We start from the raw sequence: 6,126 nt of genomic DNA, 5'->3' as shown, positions 1-6,126 counted from the left end.
TAAAAAGTGAGCACATGAATCAGATGTAATATGCATCTGGCAGGATTTCAAATGCAAAGTAGCCAGAACCCAGTGCTTTGGAGAGCTGCTACTTGCACTTCTTTTTTTTTTTCTTCTTTTCCTTCTTTAAGACTTTGAGTCTTTGGTGTATTCGATCATTCAAAAAAAAAAAAAAAAAAAAAAATCAAGGCTGCTTTGAAAACTGTATTCCAACATAAAGAATTTATCATATGTGAGCGTCTCCGAAGCTTTCTGAATTGAAGCGCTCTCAGTGTATCAGTATGCGCCCGCATGAGAACAACTCGCAAATCACACCCCGTTTCAATCCCACCCGTTGAAAGACGTGCCATTGCCGGGGTTTTTTTTTTATAGTGCAATTGGTGGTTGCTACATAAACATTTAGCCTCCTTCCTTATGCGAGTGTATCATAGCCCCCGAACAGCTAGGTAGCACACGACTGAACACAATGGGTACGTCATTTATTTGTAGCAAAGCTCCAATAAAAATAAATAAATAAGAAGGGAAATGCCATTTGAACAGAAGCAAAAAAGAACGTCCTGCCATTGGACGCCACTTTCAGGATGCAGCGAAGCACTCCCAGCTTCATTTAAAAAATCATCTTTGAAAGAGCAAAAGAGGCACAGAGGAAAAACAACTTCTCTCACTTGCATCGAGCCACATTTGTGAGGAGGAAATATATATATATATATATATATATATATATAGGTTGGCATGTGTTGACCAACACCATCGCCAAATAACAGCCCCCTGTCTTGTTGCAACAAAAAAAAGGGGGCTTTTAAAGCGTGGAAGTGCTTCGCTCTCCCATAATCCAGCCGAGACACATCGCTCCTTCCCTGGCAGACGTCCGCAGATCCCCCCCTCTCGCCCAGCCAGGCCTCGCTCTCGGCTGCTATGGCGGAGCCCGCAATAACTGCTGTTTGCTCAGAGCCTTGCCTCCCAGGTTCTCCTCTGTCACACAGAAATTAAATATTTTCCCTAAAAGTGGTGCAGCTGTGCACAGATAAGGGCACGTCCGGTTCACGGAGCACAAAGAATGAGACGGGGTCATTGTGTGTGAGAGTGTGTGTGTGTGTGTGTGTGTGTGTGTGTGTGTGTGTGTGTGTGTGTCGTCTATATTACACAAGTAATCTTAATCATTATGAAAAAGAATGAATGTAACAATTTAAAGGACAGCTAAAAAGATTTGTTTTTTTTATAATTAAAAATATGTAGAAGCTTCCTCATTATCCTTGTAAAAACTGTGATGAAAACAATTCATAACTTCAGTGAAAGTACTCATTTAAAATCTTTAAAATAGTAGTAATGTGCAAAATAAATCCCACTCTCGGCAGGAAGTCAAAGAGGTTTTTTTTTCCCCGCTTTATTGACAGACGTATTGGGAGTGACCTAAATACACACTGCTAATGGCCCACAGCATATCTTATCCAAAAACCAAGGTAGGGTTTTTAACATCATGTAAAATACACAAGCAACGATTAGTAACCAAGCGAAAATGTTGCCCCCACCCTTTTTTTTTTTTTTTTTTTATGACCAGAGGACAGTTTTAACAACCCAGTTTCTGCACTTTGCAATCTGTTAAAAAAAAAAAAGACTTTTCAGAGAAGCATAAAATGGTTGACGCACAAAAAAGCGGGCTGCCAGATCGGCTCAGGGAGGCTGCCACTTACCCAGCGCACTGAGAGCTACGTGAGAGCCATCGGCTAATATCCATGTTGTTTCTTGTCACCAGAGTTTGAATTGACCCTTGTGTTCCGCCGGCTATGTCCTTCCAGTGAAACGCTCTGCTATGAAATTATTGAGGCAAGCAGAAAGTTTCACCTGCCATTTCAGAGGGCACCAAAATCCCTCCCCCCCCCCCTCCTCCACAGCACAGGCCCTTTTGGCAAGTGGAAACAAATGGCTTTTTTTCTTTTTTTTTAAACAAAATGGCAGGGAGGGAAACACACCCGCCGCACAAACGTTTTGCTGATTGCCAATCGTAAAATAAAATCAGTCATAAAGGGGGCGGGTTTTTTTTGGCCTGCACGTTACATCAAATGTCCCATAGCTATTTTGTTTGGTGTTTTTTACGGCCTTGTTTCGTCTCTCTAATAGGGAGCAGTTATCTGCACAGTGTGACTCCATGTAGGTGGATTAGCAACAGCAAAAGATTGCATCCGAACGCCCAAACCCGCAATTTACGCGCCCCGAACGAGCGGCTGGATGTAAATCCAAACGATTTAACTCCCTGCAATCCTCGACTTCGGACACATTTCACAACCGCAGTCATTTGCTTGGTTTTTGCTACCGGAGCAGCTGAGGTAGGTGTTCCCCCTGAATAGAAAAGAGGCGCAACGTCCCCAGTGCAACCCTAGAACAAACAATCCATTCAGAGCCACTGTGCAACCTTTACATCAGTCGCATGGAGCTGCCAATAGGCTGCGCAGACAAAGACGACATGCAGATACCACCCCCCCCCCCCCCCCAGTCTGTGAGAGCATGCGACACGAAGAAAAACAAAGTGAGCAAATGTTGCCCCTGGTCAATAGTTGCACACTCGCATTGAATGAAATCAATATCATATTACTTTAATAAATCCAGGGTGGAAGTGCCTGCTTGTTGTAATAATTACAGAACCCGTAAAGGCCGTGAAAGCTGCTTTGTGTTTTTGTTGTGTAGCCAGTCAGATACCCGTGGTTCTGTGGGGGGGGGGGGGGTGGTGAAATAACACGGCAGCAATAAATGAAGCAACAGTCGGTAATGTCACGAACGTCGATGGGTTCAAATCCCCCCCCCCCCGCTCGCCCACACCGAGCCGTTGGTCACGCAAGGAGAATGGACTGATCCGTGGCACTTTGTCCGCCCCGAAAACCCACGTGAGAGTGTGCCGTCGCCGTATTGATCGGGGGGGGGGGGCATGGACCAACGCTGGAGCAAAAGAGGAGGATTCTGGTGCTCCGGGCAGATGAAGAGCAGCTGCAGTTCTTTGAAACCGGAACGCACTCCCAGCGAAACGGGGGCCGTGGGTACTTTCTCTCGGACTGAACTCGGCGCTGAGATTCACAGGGCGGATGGGCGTGCGGTGGGGGGGGGGGGCCCGAGGTGGGAGACGCAGGGACACGTTTGTGCCATTTCCTGCGAGCACCTGTTCTTGCAGACTGACAAAACACAACAAAAAAATGCTACTGTATGCCTTGAAAAAAAAAGAAGGATTTACAAACAAATGTTTTGGTTTTTTTTGCTTCATAGCTACACCACCCCCCCCCCACACACACACACACACACACCCCGGCCTCTCCCAACATTACACGGTTTACTTTTTCGCGAGTTGAGGCTCAATCATGTTGTGTGGAAGCTTGGACATCTCTCATACCTACGCACAAACAGATACAATTGAGACTGCACACAACATGTCATGTGGACCTTCTTACAATAAGGAGGGGTGGGGGGGGGGACACAAGACTTTCGGTGTCACCAGCTTACACACACACACACACACACACACACACTCCTTTTCAAGCCTTTAAGGCTCAGCCAAAACCAGTGGCACAAAGTAGGTCTCCTACTATTGTGCAAGGGTTTCGGACCACTTTGATGTGCTAATATCTCCCTTCAGAACAGCTGGAATTTGCATTTGCATTGGTTTAAACATTTTTATCACTCACACACACGTGAAAACGGAAGGAGTTCCCTATATAGAAGGGTTAGATAAGAAGGGTTGCTCTTGGAGGCTGAGTCCAACGCGCACTGGCTTAATTCTTACACATTCCCGAAAGCTCAAATAGGCTGCCTTTGTGTTTAGCTGAATGTCACTCAGAAAACAGTCTGAGAGCAGCCAGTCCAACCAGGGACGTATTCAAATGCGCATTTGATTTTTTTTTTTTAAATGCCTATTTTCCTACGCGGAACACCTATTATGAACGTCTCCTACCGAGATGTTTCAGACCAATGAGACACATTCAGGGACTCTAAATCGACGCAGGGATTCAGAGTTGCCCCTTAAAATCAGAAAGAGCAACACAAAAACTCCCAACAACAACAACAACAACCACAACAAAAAGAAGCCGGGGGGGGGGCACGTGAAGGCTTCGGCTGGATGTTTCCCGGTCCGCTGATCGATCGCGGGAGATTGCCGCGGTGCCCCCGGGCTGCCATGCCTCATCGTTCCCCGGGTTAAGGGAGGCGCGCCCGCCCGCCTCCTCCTCCTCTTTAACACATGGTTGACAAGACGCGCTCGCAGTCGGCAGGCCTAAATAATACATGTGCAGTAAAAGGATCTAATTTTACAGCCACTCTGCGCCAACTGAGGGTTGAGTTAAGTCAAAAGGACCCACGCATTGCCCCCTGTTTGTTTTTTGCACGTTCGAGGTTTTTATGTACGAGTGATTTCCATGACACGTCCCAGCTTCTTGTAGCACCGTTGCATGGGAAGCTGTCTCCAGCGCAAACTAATTATTGCATTGGTAGTTGAGCCTTTGCCCAATTTCCCTCTTCGCCTTCTTTTCTTCCTTCGGACAAATAGCCTAACCCCAATTATAATGGATTAGCCCGTGAATGCTCACGAATCACACAGACATCGTTTCTCAGGTCACAGCTTGCAGCAGAAAATCCTCTATTCAACCCAGCAAGCCCGTCAGAGGGTTTAAACAACAACAGGAAAAAGAAAAAAAGCCTCGGTGACTGGCACCGCCAACAAACTACACTTCAACTCTGGAGGGATATATTCCAATTAAATGCTGCTTTACATGTTCTGGTTCACATAAATGCGATGCCCCCCCCCGACACACACACACACACACACTCTTTCAATAGTTTCCATTGAGCCAAACTAGGCAGCCGATAATCAATCCACATCTGGTTGTGTTTTCATAAATCATTTTTGTATTAACCACGGTAACTCTCGGACCATTAAAGACTGCATTAAGGCCCCGTGCGTTGTTCTAAGCAAGTTATTTTAGAAAAGAAGTCACTTCATATATGTATATATATATATATATTATATATATTTTTTTTTAAGTAGCTAAATACACCGTGAGACGAGTAATGTGAGAGTTGTTTTTGCATCCGCGCCGAAAGTAACGGCAAAGCTCCAAAGCGACCGAGCAACACAAAAGAAAAGTTGTGACACTTTGCACCAACTTGGCTGCTGCGCATAATGGGATCTGTTGAATAACGTGGTGATGGATGAGCCCACAAGGTGCAAAATGGAAGAATACAACAACAACAAAAAGAAAAGAAAAGAAATACGCTTACCTTTTCTGGAAAAGCAGTGGGGCCGGACGGGTCTGAAATGAAGCCGCCGCCGATGTGGGAGAAGTAAAAAAAATAAAAATAAAAATAAAAGCAAAAAGATAAAAGTCAGATTGCGGAAAGAAAGTGTGATGCGGACTCCTCGCGTGTGCGGCTCTGAGGCATGCTCCTCTGGTCCGGGACGCAGGGGCTGGCGATCAGGCGGCAGGTCCCCCTCTCAGCCCGCACGTTCCCCCGCGACACACGCACGCTTCCATCACGGCCCCGGCGAGGTGTTGCTCTGCGCTCAGTCCCGACGCGTCGGCACCTCGTGGACCTCGCGGCGACTCATCGGTTGCGGACTGTGTGTCGCGTCTCCTCGTGCGCGCTCCTCCTCCCCCCTCCCCACCCCCCCACTCCGCAGCAGCAGCAACGCAACCAGAAGAGGAGAGGAGGAAAGGCGCACAGCTCGGGGACACCAAATAAAAAAATTAAAATAAAAATCTCTAAAAATGAGAGGGACAGAGTGTGGTGGTGGGGAGTGTGTGTGTGTGTGTCTGTGTGTGTGTGTTTTTGGGGCGGGGGGGGTTGTTCAGTGTCTGTGTTGAGAAAGAACCGATCTCCGCTACTTTAACCCGCCGATGATGCTCCCTTGGCTCCGTCTGAATGAGACAGTGAAGACCGGGGGGGGGGGGGGGGGGTGTGGGTGAGGGTGGGGGGTAGGCAAGTTTCAGCGGTTCGCCTGTGGAAAAGATCCCGCTCACAGTGCGGAGACACTTGGTGGAAGCAGCGCGGAGCGGACTTCCACAAAGCAGCGCCAGTGCAGTGGAGAGCAGGCTGCCGTCTGCAGGAGCTGTCTGGGCTGGAATGGGAGGTGGGAGGGGGCGGGGGGGT

At 47.6% G+C, this 6,126-nt stretch overlaps 1 protein-coding gene across 23 annotated transcripts in view; it reads right to left on the bottom strand.

The window, feature by feature from the left end:
- The window catches only part of adgrl2a (adhesion G protein-coupled receptor L2a), an 86,315-nt gene extending 80,689 nt beyond the window's left edge, over positions 1-5,626 (bottom strand). For all 23 annotated transcript variants that reach the window (XM_037470532.2, XM_037470539.2, XM_037470541.2 and 20 more), the window contains exon 1: positions 5,257-5,626. The gene's annotated coding sequence lies outside the window, so the exon portion shown is untranslated. The remainder of the gene's footprint in view (positions 1-5,256) is intronic.
- Positions 5,627-6,126: the final 500 nt, after the last annotated feature.

The sequence above is a fragment of the Pungitius pungitius genome, chromosome 7, assembly GCF_949316345.1.
Source record: "Pungitius pungitius chromosome 7, fPunPun2.1, whole genome shotgun sequence".
NCBI classification, from domain to species: domain Eukaryota; kingdom Metazoa; phylum Chordata; class Actinopteri; order Perciformes; family Gasterosteidae; genus Pungitius; species Pungitius pungitius.
Note: the sequence above shows the minus strand (reverse complement) of the source record. Positions and strands in the feature narration are given on the sequence as shown.